The sequence below is a fragment of the Gekko japonicus genome, unplaced genomic scaffold (genome assembly GCF_001447785.1).
Source record: "Gekko japonicus isolate JY-2015 unplaced genomic scaffold, Gekko_japonicus_V1.1 scaffold508, whole genome shotgun sequence".
Taxonomy (NCBI): Eukaryota; Metazoa; Chordata; class Lepidosauria; order Squamata; family Gekkonidae; genus Gekko; species Gekko japonicus.
Window position 1 is genome coordinate 45719 of NW_015164679.1, and position 17063 is coordinate 62781.

The following is a 17063-nucleotide window of genomic DNA, read 5'->3' on the forward strand; positions in this document are numbered from 1 at the left end:
TTTTATATAGTGTAATGGCTTAAGAACATGGCTTAAAATATATATGATATATTAAAAAGTCAATATAATGACCTACTTGGTATATTCTACCATTTTCTCATGCTATATTATCATTTTTGTCTTATCAAACTTATCTATTATATGGTATAACATAAATAACCTTATAGAAATTTTTATTACATTTTCACACAACCGTTTGTTATAATAAACATGCAAATAATACCCTTTATATTTCATATTAAAACTGTCATAGTATTATCATATAATATTAGACCATTCAGACGTATAACTAGAGAGATTGGTTATAATAGTCACAGAAAAATTGCCAGTTGTTTTCGAATTCATCTTTCGGTCTTTGGTTAATGTGGTTTGTCAGTTTTGACATAACTGCGTATTCTCGTTTCTGACTATATCATGAGGACTAAGATTTCCCTTTCTCAAAAGCCAGTAGAATCCAACTCTAGGGGGCGGTGCTTATCTCTGTTTCGAAGCCAAAGAGCCAGCAATGTCCGAAGACCTCTCCGTGGGCATGTGGCCAGCATGACTAAACACCGAGGTGCACGGAACGCTGTTAGCTTCCCACCAAAGTTGTGCCTGTTTATCTACTTGCAATTTCTTGCTTACGAACTGCTAGGTTGGCAGGAGCTGGGGCCAGAGACGGGAGCTCACTCCATCACGTTTCACTAGGGTCTCGAACGGCTGAACTACAGACTTTCCAGTTTGCAGTTCAGCATCTTAACCTCTGGCCTTTATCATGAGGACTAGAGACATGTTTTAAAAGTGAAATCTAAAATGGCACATGTGTATGTTTAAACTATGGGAAAGCAGGCTAGGCATTTTACAGTGCTCCCCTTGGCGTTCTGAAGGAGCCATTCCCCCTCTGAATTCCTGCAAGGGAGGCTTGCAAGCGCAGGGTGCCCTGCTTGAGAGATGGACCCCAGGAAGCCAGCTTGTCTCCCCTTCCCTCTCGTTGGTTTGGCTGCTCCTTTCCCTCCATGGGCAGGAGTTGAAATCTGAATGCCGAATATTTGAGGGATGGAGCCGGCAGGAGTACAAAATATCATTCCTGTCATCATTAATAGCTTTGCTCCTTGGGCCAGGACTCGTTGTCTCATCGGTGACCCCACCCTTCTCCAATTTACTTTCTTCCTGTTTGTTTCCAAGCCTTGTTTGAAAAGATGGCAATGAAATTAACAGGTATTGACAGCTGGGTCAGGCCAACAGGAACACATCTGGAAGGATGTCGGCGTCGGGAGGGACAGGGAGAAAATGCAAGCCCAGGATGTAATTGGTATCACTCTGTTCACCTCCCATTCATCTCCATGTGGCCTCTACGGCATGAGCTCCGACTGTCCCTTTTGAAAAGGAAGACTCTCATTTTTCTAGCCGTCATCTCTGACAAAACGGTTGTCTTAATTTTGTTCCTATGTTTGCCTTTGGAAAGGGATGGACTGGGAAGTGCAAGCGGCCAAGGGTAGGCTAAACCGAGCTGCCCCGAAGTGCTGGCCACCCCATGTGGACCAATCAGCTTGAGGAAGGGCTGTGGCTCAGTGGTAGAGCAACTACTTGGCATGTTGGAGGTCCCAGGCTGAATCCCCTACATCTCCAGTCAGGCCCATAGCCAGGATTTTTTTTAAGTCGGGGGCAGTTAAATGTCTTAGGGGGCACTGGCTAATCGAATTAAAGGAATACCCGGCTCCTTCCCTGCACCTGCCGCTGCTCGGGGGGCCTGGGCTGGATGGGAAGTCGTGGGGCATTGCCAGTAAGTCAGGGGGCCTAGCCCCGAGATGCCCCCCACTGTAGCTACGGGCTTGTCTCCAGTTAAAAGAACTAGGCAGTAGGTGATGTGCAAGACCTCTGCCTGAGACCCTGGAGAGCAGCTTTCAGTCTGAGTAGACAAGACCGATGTTGATGGACCAAGGGTCTGATTCAGTAGAAGGCAACTTCATGAGAACTAAACTGAGCTGCAGTGGTGTGGGATGAGGCAAAATGAAAGCCTAAACCCGTTGCCACTGCCACTGGCCACATCTGGACTTCTACATAAGAACATAACATAAGAACATAAGAGACGCCAATGTTGGATCAGGCCAAAGGCCCATCTAGTCCAACACTCTGTCACACAGTGGCCAAAAATACCAGGTGCCATCAGGAGGTCCACCAGTGGGGCCAGGACACTAGAAGCCCTCCCACTGTTGGCCCCCCCAAGCACCAAGAAGACAGAGCATCACTTGCCCCAGAGCCCCTATCTATACCTTGTGGCTAATAGCCACTGATGGACCTCTGCTCCATATGCCTATCTAATTCCCTTTTGAAGCCGTCCATGCTTGTAGCCGCCGCCACCTCCTGTGACTTCTGTGACACTGCTGGGGCTCGGCTCGGCTTGCTCTGGTCTTCTAGAATTTCTCCAGGGCAGCAGTCCACCAGGAAGCGAAAGGGCTAATTCATCCCGGTATTTGGGTCATTTGCTACATTTTTTAGTTAGTGATGACAGTTGCCACTTCTTGTGATTTGCTTCCCTTCACCAGGGCTCTAGAACTTCAGAGTAGAGGAGCAAATGCCTCACCCTCATGGCTCATTTGCTTGGCATGCAGAAGGTCCCAGGTTCAATCCCCGGCATATGTCGTTAAAAGGACCAGGTAGTAGGTGATTTGTAAGACCTCTGCCTGAGACCCTTGAGAGCAGCTTTCAGTCTAAGGCCCCAGTCACATGGAGGATTTGCTGCGCTAAAGGCACGAATGTCAGGTGGGTTTTCGGGGCGCGATCACACCGCAACATCTGGGAAGCGTAGCGCACCTGTGGCGTCCCGCCGAAGATGCGCAGTAAAAAAGTACCTTGGAAAGTACACTAGTATCCGGAAAACGTGGGGCAGGGGCGGACGTCTGATCACAGGAGCGCTAGTATCCCGTGGCATCCGGCGTCCGTCCACGCGCCATCGCAAACCAGATGTTTTTTGTAAGCGCATGCGCACAAACATGTAACTGAAAGCAGTGCTGCTCTGCGGAACTGCGCATGCGCACAAATGCGGAATGCTTGCCACGCCACTTCTTTGCCACGCTCCAGCATCGCCGTGTGATCACCAGCTAACAGCCTAAGCACGAAGACTCGGCGGACCGTGTGATCGGGCTACCGCGTTTTATTTCGCTCCAGGGCAAACAGCCACGCCTCCCCCTCGTGTTATGTGGCCCGTGTGACCGGGGCCTAAGTAGACAATACTGATCTTGATGGACCAAGGGTCTGATTCAGTATATGGCAGCTTCATATTATATGTATATTTATATTATTCTGAATCCAAACACAGTCTTTCATGATGGCATTCAAGGGGAAGAACTGGGATCGAGTACCCCACCTGTAGGTTGGCAATACTATGTGTAACCCTTGCCTTTCGTCTTCCATGTCCATGCAAAACCACCCCCAGCCGCTTGTCTCCATGCAGAAGAGAAGGTACACGAGTGGAAATGCAATTTGTGTATATGTGATTTTTCTGAACAGAAAAATAGTAGGCAGGAAAGGGGCTAAGCATTCCTTTTCTTCCTTCCTGCTCCCCTCTTGCGCTCCAGACTGCAGCCTTCAATACTAATTTCCCTGTTTCCCCCTAAAAAGTCACAATGCTGTTGATCTCCGGTGTATTGTCGAATTGGGCCCCAGAATCCTATTTCACTCTTTCTTTGAAATCAGTGGGACCTTAAGTGACTTCAGGTAGACTGTACCGGACAGCGATTCTCCAGGCAAATGGAAACAGATATGAGATCCATGGCATCCCTCCATCATTTCCCACTTCCTGCAGAGTGGATAAAGGGTTAACCGTGCCAAAGGAATCCAAATGCTGAAGACATTCAGTTCCACAGTGTGACCTTTGGCCCCAGAGGTTTTATCAGCACATTCACTAATCAGGGGTGTTTAATGGAACGGCCACATGGATTCCTGGAATTCTTGAAACCTTACAGCCTCCTCATTTGGGGGAAGCCTAAAAGTCCTTTGCGTTTGAACTCCCTTTGCTTTGCAAGGTCTTGGAGGCTTTGATAAATGCTTGTCTTGCTGTCTTACCTAGCTGTTCTAACCAGCCCCAGGCCATGTGTCCAAAACTGTTTTATTTGTGAACATTCATTATCTCGCTTGAATAATTTTTGGTAATTCTCAAAGGATAAAAGAAGGAAAATCCAAAACGTTTGGAACACAGTTGAAGTCAGAATCTTTTTCTTCCCCTCTTCCCTGATATAGTGTGGCATGTTTAATATCACTTCAAAATTAAAAATCCATTCTTTTTATCATCTCAGCAAGGATCAGTTCACATGATACATATGGGCCATCTTGAGGACCTTGTAGAGGATGCGAGACAATAGTCCCATGCCTCCCAAATGTGCATGGGCTTGATTCTGATTTAAAACATGGTATGTGTGCAGTCCCCCCCACCAGGGGCATTCTTTTGTTCTGAAATGACCCCAGGGGGAGCTGCTATTTTCTCCAGGACAAAAATTATGTGGGCATTGTGTTAATTTCACAGTAGAGCAAATAGTGGCTCCTCAAGGGAGGAGGGGGAGATTGGATTTGTACCCTGCCCTTCACTACCCGAAGGAGTCTCAGAGCGGTTTGCAATCTCCTTTCCCTTCTCCTCCCCACAACAGGCCCCCTGGAAGGGAGGTGGGGCTGAGAGCGCTCTTTTGAGAACTGCGCTTGAGAGAACAGCTCTGAGAGAACTTGAGACTGACCCAAGGTCACACCAGCACCTGCATGTGGAGGAGTGGGGAATCAAACCCGGTTCTCCCAGATTAGAGTCCGCACTCCTAACTGCTACACCAAACGGGCTCTCAGAGTGTGAAAATGGCATGGGAAAGAATGACGAAGCCCCTTCTCCTCATGTGCTTTGGTCACCATCAGAGCCAGGCCCACAAAGGTCTGGGAGGCACAGAATTCCTACTGCAGTCTGACACAAAGTCTTTGCAGCCGCCATGGAAACTCTGTATTATGTGAACTGGCCCCAAATCTCCAAGACAGATTGGGCAATTTACCCAATGATAACAGTGACCCCCAACATGATACCCCAGGGCACCATGATGTATTTCTTGGTACCCTCTTGCTTCTTAGACCTGGATGATAAAATCCAAAGGCTTTTGAATAGGATATATATAAAAAAACCAGACAGCTTCAGTCTGGCTGACTAGCCAAGTGCTGAGGCCCTCATGGGTAGGCGAATTACAGCCATGCAACCCCAATCTGGCTATAGATATGGACTTCCTTCTGTTTCTGAGTGTGGCAACCTCTCCTGCTGTGGTCACATAGGGAAAACAAGCCTTCCTGTGGAAATGGCTACCAAGTACCTCTTCCTCAGTGCAAAGAGACAACCTTGGCTTTCCATCACCTACTTGGTGCAGGAAGGTTTCAGAAGTCCACCGGAGGCATTACCTTTGTATCTGCAAGGAGCACATATTCAGAAGCAGCTCCCGGCATCATAGGACAATTCTTGGCTTAGAACTTTTGGGTGTGTTGAGATTGGGTGCATCACCCCCTTCCATGACAGCCACTTCACATTGGCACCTGCTGTCTGTTCTCAAAACTCTAATCTGGTCTGCAGGTTCAGGTTGAGGACAACTGCCCTGTAAGTTTCATGGCTGAGCAGTGATTTCAACCACTTCTACGTACCTTCTAGGGACAAGCAGTGATTTCAACCATTTCTACGTACCTTCTAGGGACAAGCTACATGAGACATGATTGGATCCCTCAATCATTTATTTTTTACTCAGAATCATCTGCTAGTGAATCTGATTTACTGGGGAATATATATATATATATATTGTGGCAGCTATTTTGGTGCTGCGCCCACCATGCTGTGTCAGAATTCAAAATGTACCCGCCGGCTGCAAAAGTTGGGGACCCTGATCTAGGCACTTCTGAAAGCAGCATTGCATCAAGGAAGCTAAGGAGAAGCAAAACCTCCACGCGGAAGCAACCAAAGCTAGAAAATCAGACTGTGCAACTCTTGGTGCAATGGGGTAAATCTGCTTCTTTTTCTTTACCTGTTTGAAAGATCCTTATATTCGATGTGTCTGAAAAAGTGTGTCTGCACATGGAAGCTTATACCTCGAATAAAACTTTGTTGGTCTTAAAGGTGCCACTGGACTCTGTTCTGCTGGTTCAGACCAATATGACTGCCCCACCGGAATCTGTCTTGTTTACCCTGTGAGTCTTTTGTTCCTCAGAGCTAAAATTCCCAGTCCACCTTCCTTAGTGGGCTTGCATTCCACGTGTCATTATGTTTGTTGCTCTGCTCTGAACTCTCCCCTTGATGTTAACATCTTTTAAAAAGACCAGCAGGGCAGGGCCCCAGACTGGACACATGACTCCATCTGCCAAGCAAGTAGAGGGAAAGTGTATGTTCTCAGCTTACAGTGGATGTTTTTTTTTCCCTGCTTTAGAAGGGTCACTAGAGGCAGGATGCCTTCCTAAGACTGGCAATTGTGCAAATACAGAAAATCAGTCCTTGATTCAGCTTTTCAAATGTATCGACTTGCCTCCTTTGGTTTTTGAGCCTCTCCTCCCACTCTGGTTTAAGCAAACGGACAAACTGGCAGGCATGTTGGGCCATGCAAGAACGCTGTTAATCTGGCATAATTATAGACCTTTTCAGACATTACAGTCACACATACCGGGAGCTCACCAACCGTATGTAATGGGAGAACCATGCTATGCACAGTCTTCCTGATACACATAGTCACCGTGTTGTATGAACAAGGGTCAATACGCATATTAATCATGCTCATACAAGACTTGGTATGCGTGAACATGAGCCTTAAAAAAAATCCGAGGGTCTGTTCACACATACCAAAGCGGTACGTGCTTGGCAGATAAGAACATTCCCCCTGTTCACACAACATGGTGACTGCAGATATCAGAAGAATTGTGAGTGGCATGCATTCCCGTTACATGAGTTTGTTTGTAATGTACAAAAAGAAGTGGGAAGCTTTAAATCCCTAGGAAAAAGATAAGCACAATATGAGAACCTGTTTACTGAGGCTGGAAGCAAGAAGCAACCCGGAGGGGGGTCATTTCTGACTGAGGAAATGACACAGAGAGCAAAAGGTAAAACCTCCCATCCCAGCTCCAGGGCCTTTTAGCATATTAGCACCCCCCTAACCCTGCATATAATTCCAAAACATACCAAATAGCAACCAGTGTTGTATAAAAAGCCACTGACACCTTTCCTGGTGCTCACCAAGTGTTTTAGAAAGTGGGTGGGGCCAGAAAGGCTTCTGATTGGACCTTGGATCTTCACAAGGATCTTCGCTGTGTGACTGAAGGTAAGTTGTGGCAGCCATTTTGTGGCAGTGCCTACCATGCTGTATCAGGATTCCAAAGGCGCCCACAGGCTCAAAATGGTTGGGGACCCCCCCTGGTTTAGACCATTATTCACCCACTTTTCTCAAAAGAAGTCAAAGCGATTGCTAACAGCCCTGACCTGGATAGCCCAGGCAAGCGCGATCTCATCAGATCTCGGAAGCTACGGAGGGTCGACCCTGACGAGGACTTGGATGGGAGACCTCCAAAGGATTACCAGGGCTGTGACTCAGAGGCAGGCAACAACAAGCCAGTTCTCTGAAACGTCCCTTCCCTCCAAGCCCCACTAGAGGTTGCCAGAAGTCAGCCATGACTTCCAGGTAGGGTTGCCAAACCCCCCAATTTGTCACGGGTCCCCCATTTTTTGGGGGGTTCTACCCACCGCTGGCCAGATGGCTGGCGGGGGAAGCCCCACCCCCAACACCCACAGCCACCCATCTCTCTCCCTTTAAGTGTGTGGAACCCGTGTTTCCTCCCAAGCCTGATCTCCGCAAGCTTGCAGGGAAATGCAAGCTTCGTCCTCTTAAAAGGGAAACGCGGCTGCTCTTAAAGGGGAAACGCCGGCTCCTGCACTTAAAAGGGAAACGCCGGCTCCTTTAAGTGCAGGGAACTGCCGTTTTTGGAGATCTGGCACATGGGGGGGGGGCTGGACATCCCCAACGTGACGTCATCACGTCGGGGATGCCCCGCCCCCTCCAGGAACGCCCCAAAAGTCCCCCGCTGAGGGTGGAAGATGAACTTGGCAACCCTACTTCCAGGCATGCACGCACGTACACCAATAAATTAAAAAGTAATCGATGATTAATAATAATGCATGATAAACCGAATAAAATGGTTCTCTGCTATAACTGAATTCCTGAAACCCTTCACACAGCCTGGTCCATGTGCCTGGTTACTTGGAAGGAAATCCCCCGGTTTGCAAACGGGCCGTACTGCCGAGTAAGCATGCGCATGACTTCAGCCACTCTTCTCCTGATGCTCAGTATCGCTCCCCGTGTCGCCTCTTCCCATGACTCTGCTGCCAGTTTCAGATCAATTTTATTGCACAGGGCCAATGGCCATGACAAGAGGTTGACACTAAAAAAACTGTACACCGTAAAATACAGTACTGTGAGACTGAGTTAAAATACTATAAAATTACATTTTAAAACTTGCTTCATAAGAGGAAGGAACGGCTCCCATAAGCAACTGACCTATGCTGACGCTAGCTTGGCCCAGGTTTTCTTTGCCGCTAAGGCAAAAAAGGGCAACCTTCTACGAGACCTCTGATTCCACATCTGCAACTAAAAATATGACTTGTTCCATCACAGTGCTAAGGCCTAAACTGGCCAGGATTGAACCTAAAAGTTTCATCCTTGGAGCTGAATAAAGTGGACGGGCCAGCAGATAATGAAACAGGTCTTCAGGATCTGGACTTCTGCGTATACAAAGGTGCTGGACCGCTGGTGTTTGAGTATAGCGACCTTCAAGCATGGCTATTTGCATTGTTTGGAAACAAATAGATGAGGAGGAAGAAGGAGGAGGAGAGGAGGAGGAGATTGGATTTATACCCTGCCCTTCACTCAGAGTCTCAGAGCAGTTTACAAACTCCTTTCCTTTCCCCTCCCCACAACTCCCCTCCACTGTGAGGTAGGTGGGGCTGAGAGAGCTCTTAGGCAAGGACTCCATGTACCCACACCCCCGCTTAACAAAAAAGGAGGAAGAGTGTGTCAGGAGAATTCAGGGTCCAGGAGCTTTTCCCAGGAATCCCATCCCCACCTGGCTTGATTGGGTTGTTGTTGTTTTTTTAAGTGGCAGAAACGCCGTAGTTTGAGAGAGGGAGGGAGGGAGGGAGAGAGAGACCTGTTCCACAGTTAAAACCATTTACTGAAAGAAAACCGTACTGCATACATTTTCAAGCAAGTGGCAGTTTCAGTATTCATCTTACAGAAGGGAACAGACAAACCAAGGGTCAGACAAACCAAAAGTCACACGGGAGGATTTGCCCCACAAGAGGGACGGACTGGGGGCACATCAAGCGGGCGCGATCACACTGCCTAAACACCAAGGCGCACGGAACGCTGGCCGGAAAACACGCATTTAAAAGGTACTAGCAACAGAGCACTACCTTCCGAATGATGCGCGGCAACTCCAGGCGTCTGGTCAGGGAAGTGCTGGTAGCCCGTCGCAGCCAGCGCCGTTCCCCGTCCCACGCATGCGCACAACTGCGCTACTGCCGGTTTGCTGCACAACGTGCGATCGGCTGCCGGAGCACGGAGCCGTAGGGGCACGTCGGATCACGCTCCCACGGTTCTTTTTGCTCCGGCTCTAATTTGCCTCCCTTTGGCAGTGGATCATCCTGTTCCTGTGACCGGGACCCAATACTTATAAACGAGTAGTGCGGGAAAACAGGGTGCCACTGCTGGTGACCCATCTGACAAATGGGCACAGTCCGATCAGCATCTGAGCCCTTGTTCTGTGCGCCAACCTTCTGAAGCCAAGAGGCAGATCAGGCTCTCCCCCACCCCCCGGGGGGACCGGAGATGCAGCCTTTTCTATACTGGTGCCCCAGTTATAGATTACCCTCCTTGCAGTTGCTAATCTTCAGGTAACAAGTAAGGCCATTGTTAATTTTCTGCCCTTGTCTTAGCATTTCTTCTGCTTATATTAGGGTGTTTATCAAAAATGAGAGCTCACGGGAGGAGACTGTATAAATATAAAGACGCTCCGTGAATGAATTACGAACAAAAGCAGAAAAATTATATTGTATGAAACAATTCAAACAATTCGAAATCTTTGTTAAAGAACCCTTATATACATATTTTTAAAGAGCTAGGATCAAAAGGTACTTGATACAAAGTAGGAATACAATTAAAGGAATTGTGGACTTTAATTGTATTCCTACTTTATATCAGGGTGTTGGCTGCAGTCTTTTATTTCTACCGTTTTCGTCTGCCACTGTCCGTGTGTAAAGTGCTGGCAAGTTGCAGCCAACCTAGGGTGACCCTGTCGGGTTTTCAAGGCAAGAGACGTTCAGAGGTGGTTTGGCCATTGCCTGCCTCTGCAAAGTCATCCTTGGTGGTCTCCCATCCAAGTACTAAACGGACTGATCCCACTTAGCTCCTGAGATCTGAGGAGATTGGGCTAGCCTGGGCCATAGACCACTCCTAAAGCTTTTTTGCTGCTTTTCGTTTCCTTTGTCCGTGGTTTAAATGGCTTTGTTGATCTTTTCACTTTTATTTTTAGAGACCCGTTGAACATTTTCTTAGGAAAGTGCAAACAAGAAACAGCTCAATCAGGCGATTAATCAGTCCAGAGCCGGTATCACAACGTCCAGTTCCCCTTGTAATCAGTTGTGTGTGTAGGGGAAACAAAGTTGATGATGGAGGAGTCGAGAGAGCCAGGCCTAGTAGTCTGTAATGTTGAAGAGCTACCCGGCAAGCCAGGGGCTCATGATAAGCCCAAGTACAACATCTTGAAATGCAGGCTGATAGGACATGAAGGTTGCTGGTAAGATGGGGCAGAAGGCATCGAACCAGCAACTAGTTCAGTTAACCCAAAGGCTTCTCTTTGGTTGGCCAGTGTTACTCTCATCTATGTACCGCCAAGGAGCTTAGGAGGGCATCTCCCCTCTTAACTTCACAACACCCCTATGGGGTAGGCTAGGCTGAGATTGACTGGCCAAAGGTCACCCTATGGGATTTCTAACTTGGGTCTTTCACCCACTACTCCACACTAGGGCTGCCTTCAGATGTCATGATAAAACTATGGTTTGTCCAACAAACCTCAGTTCGTCTCCTGGATATAAAAAACATTTTCCAGTCTATCTGTTTTTCAGTCTAGACAAATCTCAGTCGATCAGCTTTTCACTTTCATTTATTTAGGGTTTATTTATTTAGAAAATGTCTATGCCACATCTCCAGAAAAGCTGCTTGAGGTGGTTTACAAAACAACAAACGGAAAGCACATAAAAGTTGCTAACAATTAAAAGTGCAGCATTGAAAGCCCAACATTCTTTCCACCTCCCAGAAGGCCGCTTATCTTTCCTCTGAGGCCACACAACTGCAAGAGACAATGCTATTCAGAGAACTTTGGGATATGAATTCAGATGTCACAACAAACTATAATGAATTCGAACTGAGGTTATCACATCAGCTACAAACTTTAGTTGGATGTGCTAGTTTGGCGCCAACTAATAAACTTTACTTCATTGGACTCTGCATTCAGACATGACAGCTAACCAGGGTTTGATCAAACCCTGGTTAGCTGTCATGTGTGAATGCAAAGTCCAATGAAGTAGAGTTCACAATGCCTGAAGGCAGCCCGTTTCTCCTTCAGAATAACTGAACCCTCCCCCAAAGCAAAATAACGTTGAGGGGGCAAAAGGACTAGCAAATTGTGAATGAACTCAGCTCTGCTTGCAGTCTCTTCAGAAAGCTCACAACCAAGACATATTTTAAATTGTTTCAGAAACGGAGTCTCTACTCTGTGGGGAATGCCTTCCTCTGTCTAATTATCCTCCATGATCGGACAACCTTCCTGAAATGTGGCCTAATTTTCCTTCACTAAAGTGTGTTCCATTAATCTTGGATATCACTTATAGCACTCTAGAGAATTCCACTTTTTGCTTGAAATATGTACGCTTTGCACCAGCGTTGATCCTGAATCGGAATTTATATCCTGCCTGTGGGACATTCTGTTGTTACAGATGTGGCCTTCCTTACTGAATGATCACCAAAGGCTGGAAAGGTCGGAATCACCACAGCTTCAAAAGACAATCACAGGAAGTCTCCGTCTTCTTGGAGTCCCTCTCTTCAGAAAGCTTCCTCCCTAATGACTTCCACTTCTCTTGATGCACTGAGGAAGTGCCGCATTGCACCTTGGGAGGAATTTTCCTATTCCTCCTTGGGTTATGCTCCCTGACATACTGTGAAGGGGTTTGGGTGGTACGGAGAGGTTCAAGCCATCTTGCCCTCAGTAAATACTCCTGGAGAGGGCCTTCTTCATTCTGTAGAAGGGTTGCAACTCTAGGTTGGGAAATTCCTGGATATTTTGAGGTGGAATTTAGGAAGGGCAGGATTTTTTGGGGGGGGAGGGATGGGTGCTCCTCAGGAATGTGACGCTGCCATGGAGTCCGCTCTCCAAAGATGCCCTTTTCTCCAGGGGATCTAATCTCTGCATTCTGGAGATCACTTGTAACTCCAGGAGATCTCCAGGTCCCGCCTGGAGGTTGACAAACCTATTCCATAATGCGTCCTACACGCAGAAAGACCCTTCCCCACTCTCCCACACACACACAATTCGGATGTGGCAGCTGCCCCCACTGCCCGGATGCACTGTCTGTATGTTTCCCCCAATGGGGAAAATAGCAACTCTGGGTGGACCTGATAAGGGTTGCCAGCTGTGTGATGGGAAAGTCCTCAAGATTTTTTTTTTGGGGAGGGGTAGGATCTGAGGAGGGTGGAGTTTGGGGAGAGGAGGGATCCAAAGATCAGCAGGGATCCAAGGATCCAAGGAGCTCTCCAGCCACTGCCTGAATTGGGACCCCTCATGCCTGCTATCTACCAAGAGAAAACCTGCTGGAGATCCATCCATGGAACTTCCAGCAGCTCATCTCGTAAAGGCCTGAATTTAACTGAATTCCATTGGCAATTGGGATCTTGTGAGGACGTAGGGTTGCCAGGTCCCCCCTGGCAACCAGCAGGGGATAGGGAGGTAGGGTTCCCAGATCCAGGTTGGGAAACTTCTAAGGATTTGGGGATGGAGCCTGGGCAGGACAGGAACCTCAGTGGACTCCAAGGCATCCATTTTCTCTGGGGGAACTGATCTCTGAAGTCTGGAGATGGGCTGTAATTCTGGGGATCCCCAGTCCCCACCTGAAGGCTGGCATCCCTAGAAGTTGTAGCAGGAATAACTCCGTTCGGAAACCCACACACACCCTCCTCTCCAGCATTTTGTAAGCTCTCCAGGGCTTGGGCCCAGCAGTTTCCTCTGTCCCCTTTCTTTCAACTGACTGTCAGCTGCTATCAACATTTAGGCTGCGGTCACACGAGCAATTTGCTGCAATATAGTAGCACTAGGAAATAAGGCCTGTTGCAGAAAGAAATGCAATGAGCTCTAGAAAGAGTAAGCAAGTAAGAGAAAAGTAAGGCCGTATTGAGGTTCGTGGAGACCCCATGCAGCAATCCACCTGGCCGCCTGGGCTCTCACTCGCTCGCGTTATGTCATCAGACAGCAACATCTGCCTTCCATGCCACCGTTGTCAGCACCCCGTGTTGCCCCACTTTGGAAACACAGCAATCAGGCACCGGGGAAAGTCTGGTGATTGCGGATGCCCACACTTCCACTCCACTTTCCCAGATGTCTGAACTCTCCAGCCATGAAAGGAACCCAGAAGGGAAGTCTGAACTCGCAGATTTCTGCCACTGTTTTTTTTTTAGTTGCTGCCTATATGAGCACATATGCGCATGCACCCGCCTGCATTAAAACAAAATGAGCAGGCTCTGTGGTTGAGGCGCTGCAGTAATGTGAACACCTGACCACCAGATGAGTGTGTGGGGAAACCGCCCCAGGGTGTGTGCTGTCTGGTTGGTCTGCCCCACAACACTTTAAACCGGTGCAATCAGAGGCATGCCCAGATCGCGGCAATTCTCCAGTGTGACCACAACCTTGGTGGACCTAGAGTATTTTTATTCCTCCAGGCCATGTTTTGGGGTGAGTTCCCCCCAAATTCTTTTGGTTAATATACACTTGTGATCTTTTGCATAACTAGATGGTTCCCTAAGAATGCACAAACCCCTTCCTTTTCTCTGTGGATGACCTGCTGTTGCTGTGATTGACACAAGGGGCAGCCACTTTACTATGCAATATCAAAACACAAACCATAAAACTGCAAAAACAACATAACAATATAATAACAGAGTTGCAGAAAACATATTCAGAATAACTACGTTGGTAGTTAAAACCAGAAAAAGTAGCAATCGTAAAAGGAACAGTAATCAGAACAGTAGTTTAAAAACAAATAATTTGCAGTACAAATCAACAATTGCATGACTTGTTTTTGGTCAAAGATACATGAATGACTTGCCCCAAAGCGCTTTTGGAACAAGTGAGTTATTGGTGGTGGAAACTGCCCTCAAATCACAGATGACTTAAGCAACCCTGGAGGGTTTTCAAGGCAAGAGACATTCAGAGGTGGTTTGCCATTGCCTGCCTCTGCATCCTGACGTTGGTATTCCTTGGAGGTCTCCCGTCCAGATACTATCCAGGGCTGACCCTGCTTAGCTTCCAAGATCTGACAAGATCAGGCTAGCCTGGGCTATCCAGGTCAGGACAAGTGAGTTATTACTTGCTATCAAAAACAAGCCAGAGAAGAGGAGGCCAGGTTAGCTTTTAATGTTTTGCTTTGGGAAGAATCTATACATGTTAACTGATTTCTTTTTTTAAAGTTTAAATTCTATACAGATTTTGCTGCAGTAGTCGTTGCTTCCCCAGGCTGGTACATGTTGCTAGGGGGTGTAAAGTAAGAGGGGGAGGCTATCTTAAATGGCCTGGCCTTTGTATCATGTTGCATCCCAGCAGCCTATGTGGAGGGATCAGAGAGAAAGTCTCCAGACTGAATAGTGGTAATTATAACATAATGTGGAGTCATTATCATCATTGCTGAAATCCTGGTAAGGACCTCTTGAAGCCGACACATTTTATGATTATGAGGCAGAGCTGCAATCATGGTATTCATTGGAGAATCAATATTTATATTATGTTAATTGAAGGAAGGAGCTGCGGTGGCTCAAGTGGTTAAGACACTGAACTGCAGGCTGTGGAAGGTCAGTAATTCAGCAGTTCGAGACCCGGGTGCCGCATGATGGAGTGAGCTCCCGTCTCTAGTTCCAGCTCCTGCCAACCTAGCAGTTCGAAAGCAGGAAATTTAGATAAATAGGTACCACTTTGGTGGGAAGGTAACAGTGTTCCGTGCGCCTCGGCGTCTAATCATGCCGGCCACATGACCACGGAGAAGTCTTCGGACAGCACTGGCTCTTCAGCTTGGAAACGGAGATGATGAGCACCGCAATCCTAGAGTCGGACTCGACTGTCTTTCGAGCAAGGGAACCTTTACCTTTTTAATTGAAGGAAACCTTTATTTTGTCAATAGTTCATGTTGCCATACATGTTCTTTTGCACATACACACAACTCACAAACCAGACCCACAGCAGCTAGCATGGCAAACTTGGGCACCCAGTCTTCTTGGTGTGAATAATAACCTATTGCAAATTTCACTCTAGTTTAATGGATGCCGAATTTTATTGAAGAATTCACAATGCATGTAACGCACAGCCTTGAAACTTCATCCCTGTGACTCTGCCTTAACTCCCAGGTTTGGCCCACAAAGACTGATTGTTCTCTAGGGCAGGAATCAGCAACCTTTGATAATGAAAGAGTCAGACAACATCAAAATGAAGAGCAAGAGATCAACAAAGAATTGGTATGAGAAAGTCCATCTGCAAAACTGAAAATATAGAAGATTGGATTTATACCCCGCCCTTCACTCGGAGTCTCAGAGTGGCTTACAGACACCTTTCCCTTCCCCTCCCCACAACAGACACCTTGTGAGGTAGGTGGGGCTGAGAGAACTCTTTTGAGAACTACTCATGAGAGAACAGCTCTGAAAAAACCTGTGACTGACCCAAGGTCACACCAGCAGCTGCATGTGGAGAAGTGGGGAATCAAACCCAGTTCTCTCAGATTAGAGTCTGTGCTCCTAACCACTACACCAAACTACACCAAATTTTAATGTCACTGATAAATTATATGTTGATTAAAAATCCGTAAGGGTTAGGGTATGAGGTAGGTTAGGCTGAGAGTACATGACTAACCTAAGGCCATCTGGCAAGCTTCCATGGCAGAAGTGGGGATTTGAACCCGGGTCTCAAAGATACTCGTCTGTTAACCCCCATACCACACTGACTCTCTCGTTTCTGGAAAGCATTTCCAAGAAGCCCTTTCGTCCAGCCATTCCCTTCATGTACTTTTTATTCTAGCATTCCATCTCACCCTCCTATGTACTTTAACTTAAATATTTCGTTTTCCTTTTAAAAGAGCCATATTTGGTTTCAGATTGAGACACATTTGGCTCTAGAGACATAGGCTGCAAACCCATGCTCTGGGGAAATCTTCAAAAATTAGTAAAATGCAGTCTTGTTCTCTAAAAAAACTCAGGTGTAGCTATGGCAGAGCTCTCAAACATCCACAGCTGCTGGACAGAGGGCAGAAGCAATAGGCTCCACCTCTGCGTATGAACCTGTATTATACTGACTCTGGTGATTGGCTGGGGCCCACATGACTTAGTAATGTTTCTTCTGATTGGCAGCAGCTCTCTCCTGGGTGGCAGGTAGAGGTCTGTCTCAGCAGCTGCTACCTGACATTCCTGAACTGGCGTCTGGAGCTGGAACGTGGAGTCTTCTCTAATCAAAGAAGGGGCTCTGAGCCATTCCAGGACTCCCATTCCAGGAGATGGGGCTGAAGAGCCGCACACAAGAACGCAACTGGAATTTCAGGAGGGAGAAGCTATTTACAGCATTGAGTCAGAGTTGTGTGCTTTAAATAAACACTGAAATCCTGCTTGCAGAGAATCCATATTCTGACCCAGGAAAAGGTGGATTCTGTGAACTGCATAAATTATGCAAGGATGCATAATTTTGCACATTTCTGATTTAGAGCCAGCCTCTTGGTAGGTCCAGCCTCAACCACAGGAAAT